Source organism: Pantherophis guttatus, chromosome 1 (genome assembly GCF_059756535.1).
Source record: "Pantherophis guttatus breed Tessera chromosome 1, ASM5975653v1, whole genome shotgun sequence".
Taxonomy (NCBI): domain Eukaryota; kingdom Metazoa; phylum Chordata; class Lepidosauria; order Squamata; family Colubridae; genus Pantherophis; species Pantherophis guttatus.
In genome coordinates, this window is record NC_142063.1 from 321,986,117 (window position 1) to 321,996,633 (window position 10,517).

General features: G+C 37.8%; 1 protein-coding gene across 5 annotated transcripts in view; it reads left to right on the forward strand.

Annotated features, from left to right (window-relative positions):
- The window catches only part of EFR3B (EFR3 homolog B), a 140,301-nt gene that overhangs the window by 28,171 nt on the left and 101,613 nt on the right, over positions 1-10,517 (forward strand). The gene's annotated exons all lie outside the window — the stretch shown is intronic.

Genomic DNA, 10,517 nt, shown 5'->3' on the forward strand with positions numbered 1-10,517 from the left:
CTTATAGGGCTGTTTCACTAAATCCCTTCCTCTTTCATTAATGTTGATTCTTAATGTTGAACATGCCAGATTTAAAAATGTGACAAGAGATTATTAAATTTGTGTCCATCTGTTTTTTTGCATCAGTGAGGGTAAAAGGACATTTGTGTCATTTCCTGCTCTGGATGGGGGTACTTTTCTTGCAGGGTTCCTGCCTGAACCAGTAACCCCCAAAAGAAAAATTGGTGGAGGAACATTGTGATCAAAAAGCATCCGGCTCCAAATTTTCAGAAGTGGTGAGCTGGTACCTGGTATCTCACAAGATTTCTCATTCACAGCTTTTCTTTGTGGGGTGAGTGGGTATAATCAGCTTGCATTGCGTCCGTTGTCTTGGGCTTTCCTTAGCAAGATGGGAATTTGGTCTGTTTCTGAGTGATTCTTGCAGGGCTACTGGTTAGTCCTTGCTCTTGTTTTCTTACTCTTCAGAGCTAGATATTTAAAATATGCAGTATTTGTATTTATATTTATTAAATTTTTATACCGCCCTTCTCCCGAAGGACTCAGGGCGGTGTACAGCCATATTAAAACAACATATACCACAAAATTTAAAAAACAGTTTAAAATATATTAAAAATTTGGCCCATTTATATTAAAAACTACAAACACCCAAGAAAATTAAAATTCAGTTTCTAGGCCAGCCCAGCCTGTTGGAACAAAAGAGTCTTAAGGGCACGGCGAAAGGTCCGTAGGTCGGGGATCATGCGAATCTCTGGGGGCAGTTCATTCCAGAGGGCAGGTACCCCCACAGAGAAAGCTCTCCCCCTGGGCGTCGCCAGTCGACATTGTTTGGTCGACAATGGGTCGTGCTTCTTCCAGTAGGCAATTTCACTTATTTGCTACACAGGAGTTTAAACAGCGAAGTTTCTGTGGCCATGATCAGGTGGTAAAATGGGAATTCTGATGTATTTCTAATTCTTAATGATCCTTTGCTGATGATTCTCCTGAGGAGGTGAAGAAAAGACTGAGGGGAGACCATACAGGCATGGACATGCCCTGATGCTCACTGTACCGTGTTTGATAATAGAACTTTTCATGTGATGCTAATTAATTTTTAGGGAGACAGCTGCCTTTCCAGAGGAAAGATTGTATACAAACCATGGAGAATCTATTTGAAATGAAAAAGCCTTAGTATCCAAGAAAATAAAAAGGATTCATCGGCACGCATAGCTGTGGGTTTGTCAAATTTCAAAAACTTTCATTTCCTGTGAGCTTACACAGATGAAGAAAAGCTTTTTGTATCTTTTTACCAATAGGGTATCCAGCAGTTGTTGACAAAGCATCAAAATGGACACTTGCAGAAGTTGCAAGGAATAAAAGCCTTTTTTATTCGTCTTTGATTAATGTGCGTATTTATAGCATTTATGCTTATTTTTCTTCAGGCGTTCAAGGGGATCTCAGATTGTCTCCTCCAAACAACAAGTAAGTTGGAGTAAGCAATAGGGACTGGCTGTGAGGTTTATGATCAAGTCAAAATTTGAACCTGGGTTTTTCTGAGCCCTGTTCTGTACCTTAATGACACTACCCTTGATCTGTATCTTTAGTTGCATCTTTTTCAATGCTGCCTTTAGCAGAGACACTGCCTTGTCCCTTTGCTTTGAGATGTCTGAGCTGTTCAGTAAGAAATGTCCAGTTTTTGATGGATTGCTACACATCTTGTAGAATTTTTCTCAGCTGCATCAAGACCTTTTTACTTCCTTGTTGATACAGTCTTGATTTACTAAGCATCATATTGTTTACCCAGCTCAATTTATTAACTGCTGACTTGATTCCTGGATATGCAAAATGTTTAAAATAAAATTGGGAACTCTTATAAGAGATGCATGTTCTTTGCAAAAGATTTTGCACTGAACACATGCACCATTCCCTGATCAGGCTTGCTATGCCATTATATTATTTGGGAAAGTGCCCTTTATTAGTCCTCCCTTGAACAAGTATGGTAAAGCTCACATTAAAGAGTAAGATGCATGGTGACCTTCTTATGCAAAAATCCTTGTTCGTCATTTATGATTTCTCACTGGGGAACCCACAGGGTCCCTAGAAAATAGCTTGAAGATATAGCTACTGAGCTGGGTTGAGTGTCAGTCTATGTATTAATTAAATGAAAGTTTGCACAGCTGAAAGCTGGATAGTGTTCAATTATAGATGACTTGGCAGAAGTATCTGTCCAAGGAAAACAGCCCTGATGGAACATCTCAGTTAGTGCTGCATCATAAGATGTGGATGATTAGGAGTGCAGTTGGGAGTATGGTTTCTTCCCCATTTCTCTTCCAGATGGAAGGACTAAGTGCTAGTTATATCAGGTAGAGACCCCCATAGAAAAGGTGAACAGAAATTAAAGTTTTCTGCAATTTGACCCAAGCGGTATAGAACAGGAGCCCTCTGAACATATAAAAAGGAGAATTTTTCTACTTTAGTGAAAACAACATCTTGTAATCTTCAGTCATAAGTCTCTATGTCTAATGAGACTAACCAGACTTGGATCAGAAACACCTAGCTCTATATTTTATTAATTTAAGGGGCATATATATTCCTTTTTTCTCCAATTTTCCTGTTTTGTTTTAATCTGTAACAATGGCACGCATCAAGAATGATTACCATGCATGCACCATTCTCAAGGTTGACTCAGCCTTCCATCCTTTCTAAGGTAGGTAAATTGAGGACCTAGTTGTGGGGGCAATAAGCTGACTTTGTATAAATATACAAAAGAATGAAGGCTATTGCTTAGCACATTGTAAGCCGCCCTGAGTCTCTGGAGAAGGGCAGCATATAAATCAAATTAAAAAAAAAAATTCTCACAGCTACCTGAACTCATATTTGTTAACCCTTGTTAAGATGGATATGAGAATGGAGGAACATTTCCTTAAGTGGTGGTGCATCCTTGCCAACTTACTTGCTGCACTTGGAAAAAAATGGAGACCAGTTATCTATAAAAGAGGAGGAAGAGAGAGTTTAAATAATGGTTTAAAGTCCAAAGATACAGTCATGGATACATAAAAGAGAAATATTCCTAGGCCTGCCCTGAACCTATATGACTGCCATAAATGGAACTGGGTTTTACACAGACAGGAAACCTTGTCATTTATCAAAGAAGGTGGTAATAAGGAGGTAAGCTGCTTTTATGAATATCTCTCTCTATATAGACAGGCAAATATGTCCTTTGCATACAGAAAGCTATACTGTTTTCCATCAACCTCAAGTAAAATAGAAGATGATGGCTGCTTCAGAGGGGGGCATTTGAAAATACAAAGATACTCTGTATATGAACAGTATTTTAGTCATTGATTATCATCAATGGTATTAACAGTTGGATTCTCGGATATTGCCTTTTATTGCAAAGCTATTATCCAACCTTGTGGGTAAAATGCTTGATTTGGCAGCCTTTTGGAGGCATTTTTCTCTCTTAAGGCTGATTGATTTCCCACATAAAGGACACGGATAAAACAGATGTGCTTTATTCAGTCCTGAATAATCTTTTCATCTCCAGGTCCATTCATTGGTTCATTAAATCTTGATGCCACCTAGCTAGTTGCAGGTTTTTATTTTTTATGTTTTGCTCTAAAAGAGATACAGAATTTTACCTCAAGCTTCCCATGACACTGATACCTGGGACCACGCAATTCTATAACTTGTTCCAGGAATTCTCAAGGACTGGTTCATCTTATCATGTCTCTTGATCAACTAATTGCATTTATAGTATACAAACTGATGCTGATCTGGATAGCCTGGAGATCGTGTCTGAGATATTTGGGGGCCAGGGAGCTTATTCTTAGTGCCTTTTAACATGTAGGAAAAATCCAACAAGCAAGAGAACAATAAAGCGAGCATGAGTAATAGAGAACAGTTCTGCCAATGTTTATCTGCTTTCCATCATTCACTGCCTCCCCCTCTTTGCAACCTGGAATAATTTGAAGGACAGCTTGTCTCATTATCTAACTAATAACGTGCAGGTGGGTTGTTGAATGATTTTCCGGACTCAGGAGGAGGAGGCTGAAGCTACCAGAATTTCTGAGCTTTCATGAGCCCAGAAATTAGCTACTGTACTGTATTAGCTATTCAGAAATTAACTACTGGGTGGGAGTGAAGAAGGAAAGTTAAGTTAGGAATGCTGTTTCAGTAGTTGCCGTGGAAGAGATAGGAGCATGGGCCAGCCAATTTTACTCTCAAGGTTTCTGATGTGCAGCTATTATTTATTTGCTTGCTTGCTTTTCTTAGAGTTTCCACATCTTTTGCAGCCAATGAGAGTTCCAGAAGGGTAGCTGCCGGGTTAAATCTGTCACAGAAACTTCATCTGTGGTTTCTGTGGCTTTTTGAAGATTGCTGGCTTTATAGAAGCATCCACTGTCATGATAAGAGGTTGTAGGGGTTTTTTAATAGTCTGTCTGACCAAATGGGACATGAAAGTTAATGCATTCTAACACTTCTAACAACACAGGGATGAGTGGCAGAAGAATGCACGGCTGATTTAAAAAAGAAAAATGGGGAGAGAAGAATGAGAATGCATGACACTCTGCCCATGCATATCCTTTCTTGGCTTTTTTCAAATAAGTATTGTGTTGTGTATGGTTTGTTTGGGTTAACATGTGCAAACCAAATCATTTTGATTTGTAAGCCACCGTTCACGGATGAACACAGCCAATTTTTAATTTAATTTAATTTAATTTAATTTCCAATTTATATACCACCCTTCTCCCTGAGGACTCAGGGCGGTGTACAGTTGTGGTTTATTCAGGAAAACATAATGGACCACAGTTCTTTACATTTTAAGGTGGGCTAAATCAGTGGCAGGAAATCTTTTGGGAAGAATTCAAGTGAAGCAGTGGGAAAGATATAACATATGGGGCCCAACTTAGATAGGATTTTGTTCTGTATTTTGAAAAGGGGATGTTGGTGGTGCTTGGGTTAAATCTTCTTTTACAGCGTATAGTAGCATTATTTTCAGCCTCAAATGCTGAAAATAATTAAGGTAGTTTTCTGCTAATCACAGAGTTTAGGAAAGGGAGCAGAAAAGATGCTTGAGAGTTGTCTGTCTCCCTGAGTTCATAGGTTATTTAGTTACATTGTTTTATAGTAGATTTCCCCCCCCCTTAATATTTTATAGCATCTTCTAGCACCATCCACCCATGAATCTTGTTCTCATTAATGTTATTTTTACAAGTCTTACAAAGAAAGTTGTAAGTAAGAGTCTCATAGCTTTGGCCTAGATTTTTCCTTTGCATCCCTGGGATCTTTCCATAGAACCAAATAATTGGTTGGATCAGACACATCCAGTTAGATGGTAAAGGGGGGGACAAATTCAACATTATTAAAATAAAGAATTTATTTTTATTTTGGTGCATTAGTAGTGAGATTTTTTGCTCCTTTTCTTACATCCTGCCCTCTAGTGTCAAAGCATGTCAGTTTGGTCATGACCATATGTTGAAAAACTGCCAATCAAAGAAGATTATTTTAAACCAGAAGGGCAAAGAGTATGACCTAATAATAAACCAGATGGGCAATGATCTAACCTCCTTATGTCCTTGTAGCAAACATAGTGTAGTGCACAATAAAGTTCTCAAATCTATTTTACATGTTGCTGCTCCCATTCCAAAGGTTGGTTGGTACCAAAGCTAGTAGAATTTAGTGAATAGGAACAACCTACTTTATACTGCTAGAGTTCACATATCATTATGTGTGAACCCAGAATAATGAGTGAATCTAGTCTTTGTTGCTATAAGGACTAGCATGATATCAAGCTATTATGCTAACAGCCATAGTTAGAGTTAGCTTATAGTAGTAAAGTCCATCTGCTTTTGGATTCACTGAAAATTCTTTGGATCATAAAGTAACATGAATGCAGCACCTGTATGCAGTTTATTAAAATAGCCAAGCCCATTTTCAAGATTATAGTTGTGTGATAAAAAAACAGACACAGTTATTTTAATAAGCCACAAACAAGTACTGCACTTAGGCTCTCATGTGATCTGAAATATTTCTTCCTATACAAATTTGAAACATCCAGAGTCTTACTTAGCATTAATTACACTGATAACCATCAGTTCTCCAGTATTTTTCAGCTGTATACCTGTATCTTTCATCTCAAGATTATACTTTTTCCAAGTCACAATGCCCTTAATTTCTGCTGTTGTCATTGAGACTATGCTCTGTTCCCAATAAATATATGTTCTATATTAACTTCTAAGCTTTAGGTTAAAACATTTTCTGCATCTCTTTAATAATTACTCTTTTCTCTTTTTAATAAATTAAACTTTGTTTCTATAATTAGTGATATTAAAATATCCTGAATGTTCTAGAAAAGTAAAGAGGTTATTATTGGGGGTAAGGGGAGGTTCACCTTGTAAAAAAATAGAGATTTTTGGGGGGCTCCAGAACCATTTTTAAAATATGTATACAGTATTAAATGTCTGTTTTCTAGTATGTGAAAGAGCAAAGAAAAATAAAACTTAGGTATTTTCCAGTTTCATAAAGTTTTAGGAAATATGCTGTCTATAAAATTTTCTGGGATACGGAATTCAGAAGCAGGTTGGAATATACAACCTACAAGAAGGTTTTCATAGTATGTGGATCAAATAAATACATTAGGAAGAATTATGGAATAGAAATCTGGTCAGGATTGTTAATTCTTGATTAACCATTGATCAAGGTATTAATACAATCATGAACATGTGTCATACAGGCATATTCCTAGCATATTCAATTTAGTTTATTTTAATGTCAACAAAAAAATAAAATTCAAGCATTCTTGGAAAGGGAGCACACCAGTTTTCTGGCTGCTTTTTAAAAAATATATTTTCTGATCCAAACATGGATCCCAAGTGAAAAAAAAAAAATTAAGCATATTTATCAGCTAGAATCTATTGGACCACAAACATTTGTCCAAGTCATCCTGTCTCCCCCTTATAAATCACCAAAAGCATCAATATCCAACATTCTTTGCTCAAGTATTTGGGGATCTGTATATTGTATTTTCACCCCTCTCAAACATTTAAAATTCCCCATTACTTAAATCTGATCTACTATCCAGGTCCCATCAACATATGATGCAACTCTGCCCGTAGCTTTGTCTTTATGCACCCATCCTTGCTTCATTTTACTGCATAAACTTAGTGAACATACTCTAGACCTTAGAAATATAGCAGAGTTATATCTTAGTGATACAGAGGATGTTATGGATGTAAGTGACATAGCTTCATTCTCTAGCATATCTACTTTTGAAGAAAGGATCAGGAATGAGTGGTATGGGAGCCCAGAGAATTGCTATTGCCAGTTGTTGGCACCTGGCTGTTATATCTCTGTAGGTATTTGTTTTATTGAGTAAAATGTCTGTTGTGGACACCTTGAGACTCCTGACTCTAATGATTAAGGATATAAGTCAGACAGTGTTAATTAGCATTCAGGAGTAATTGTTTTATTTATTTAATTCTAAGTGGCAAGCAACAAAAGAAGGATTAGAAACAGAAACACAGCAATATAAGGATATAATACTAGAAATAAACACATAACCCTGCATGGGAAAACAGAAATATTATTTTTAAAAAATCACCGAACAAGATGACAGTCACTCTGTCCCAGGGCCTGCTGGGAAATCTAAGTGCTTATCTTATGCAGGCCAGCTGGATTGGGGCCATGCAAACTTTTAGGATGGGCAGCCATGGAGAAGACACTTGTCCAGCATTCTGCAAGATAGTATTGTCTCACAGATGGTATCTGGAGCATGCTGGCCCTGTGAGATACTACTAGAAAAACAGAGACATCCTATAGAAATATGGGCCTATCAGATCATCCCTATCTTCAAATTATTTTCTTAATGGTGAACAATAAAAGAATTACCTTAACTTTCCATCTCTATTCTGGTATAGTCATGTACAAAATAGGGTTAAGGCTGGAATAAACAAAGGCCAGTCTATGATGGAAGAGGAGGAGAAGACAACAATTTTGGGTACTCCCATTGACCCTTGGGACTTGTTACTTTGGTAACCCTGATCTATGCTAATTATTGCCAATTTTGCTTCCAATGGCCCTGAAACATATATCCTTGAGTTATAGATATACAGATAATATAATTTCTTGCCTGTTTATTTGTCTCTTTCTCTTTCCTGTCTCCCCTTATTTTTTGCCTGCCTTTAACCCATTTTTCCATTAACTTTTTATATTTGCTGATGTTTAATAAATAAACATTTAGCTCCATTTTGCTAGCTTAACTGAGTAACATGTGTACTTGCTCAGATTTGAACATAAGGAATTGACTGTGCTGAATGCAAATTTAAAATGGAAATTACCTATGGTAATTTTCCAACAGCCTCAAGCCAGGAAAAATAATAAGATAGGAGTACTGGAAAATAAATTGCATTTTCTTTAATCGAATGTGCTGGTTATACTAATTTATTTTTCCCCTTATGTCTGAAATAAAGAAGATAAAAAATTGATTGGGTTGTCTAGTGAATTGTACCTACTTTTCCAGGTCCTTTGCAGCTTAAATGGCAATAGGCAGTAAAGAAGGATGGTCTCATGATTACAAATAAAATGGATGAAGAATCGCATGTTGTTAGGAGTTTCAGATCCAATAATCTGATTTTAGGGTCATAAAATTCAATGCCAGCACTTTGAATTTGCCAGAGAAACAAACTCTGCCAAATGGATGATTAATTTATGATCTTCCATAAGATTGGCAGACTAAATTATGGCCCCCAATCAGTAGTGGGTTCCTCTTACCTTCGCTACCGCAGAGCATCCGTGATATCTCGGCAGGTGGGCGGAGCCTCCTGCTGCCACCACTACCGAACTGGGGTGAACCGGTAGAAACCCACCACTGCCCCCAATCCACGGAAGGCAATTTTTGCAAGGTTGCCTGGCTATGTGATGATCTCAGGGGGAAAGAGAGATTACTAAACTCCCTCCGCCATAGAGGCCTTAGGAAACAGAAGAACAATTCTTAGAAGGAAGCACCTGAATCACTGAAAATGCTTCCTACATATGTTGTCTTGAAAACTGTTTAAAAGAAAATGCATACTTAGATCTTGAGTCATCAAAACAGGAAGCAGTTCAAGCTCATCTCTGCAGTTATGATCCCAAAAAAGGTAAAGTTTCAAAGCAGACTGGACTCCGGATGACTTCATGGAGAAATCAGGTTAGTCTTCTTGGCAGCAACATGGAAGTGATATGCCGTTGTTTACTTCCAGGATGTTATTTTTTAAAAAAAAATATATTATGATCTGTCTTGTAGTACTGGGATTTCCTGATGGTTTCCCATCAAAATGCTCTCAAATTAAATCCTGCTTAGTTTTTTTTAAATCAACCATAGAGAGTCTTAGCAAGATATTGTATGTCACGTTACTGTCCATCTAGTTTAGTGTTGTTTGTTTTGGTTGGCAGCAGCTCTCCAGGGTCTCATTGAAAGAGTGGGGGTGGTGTTTCTAATTCCTTGCCCTGAGCTGTTTTTTTAAGGAATTGCCAGAATTCCATTTGTTTGCTTGTTTATCATTTTTGGAGCCACCCATCTCCCTCATAGACTGACTCTCTGTTCCCTCATCTGCCTATCTGAGCACATGTGTATCTTCATACACACTAAGATACATTGACAATAAGTGGATCAGGTCATTCTCAGATTCTTCCAGTCTAGTAAATAGCATCAGGGTACTTAGATAATCCAAGAGTCTGTTTTTTATTTCTCCACACTGATTCTTGTCTGATTGGAGCAATTGACTGTTACACTCCAAGGATGATAAAAGCTCTCTGCAGGTTGAGTGCTCCTATTTAGCAACAGCATATGGGAATAAAGATAGAGGGAAACCCACATTCTCAAAAGGCATCAACTTAACAGTTTGATGTCCATTGTGCTGCATAGCAAGATGGAGCCCTTATGTACTAACAGCAGTGCATTGGGGCCATTTTTTCAGGGGTTACCAAGAGAACCGTTGCCCCAACAGCTCTGTGTCACTCTCGGCTATGTTCAAGTTGGCAGTGGTTTTCTTACAGTCTTGTTCTTGAAGACAGTTGGAAAGAGGGCAAGGGACTCAGCAGCTGAATTTGGCTGCTGAAAAAATGGGAATTGTTGAGCTTCTCATTTCAAAAAAGAACATTTTGTTCTCCAGTTTTGGTGTCCCAGTTCTCTAGGCACAATTATCAAAATAATTGGTAAAAATGCCATGCTTTCTAAATTGTCAGTTCCGTTTTCTGTTTATCATATTTCCTTGACGATTCCTTCTTGCCTTGAATCTTCTACAGATTTTTTTTTTTAGAATTCAGTTCTGCCAATGAGCCATTTTGATGGCTTTAAAGGCAGCCTGCATGCTTTGTGCCTGAAACATACTCTCAACATGGCTTAGCTCACACATGAAGTTGGGGGTGGGCGACATAGACCCATAAATACCAGTATCCCTATGATCACTCCCTCCATGCCTGTCAGATTCCTTGTCTTGATTTCTATTAATTTTTAAAGCCTTTTAATTAGTAAAACAAAAGGCAAGTGGAAAATGACCGTG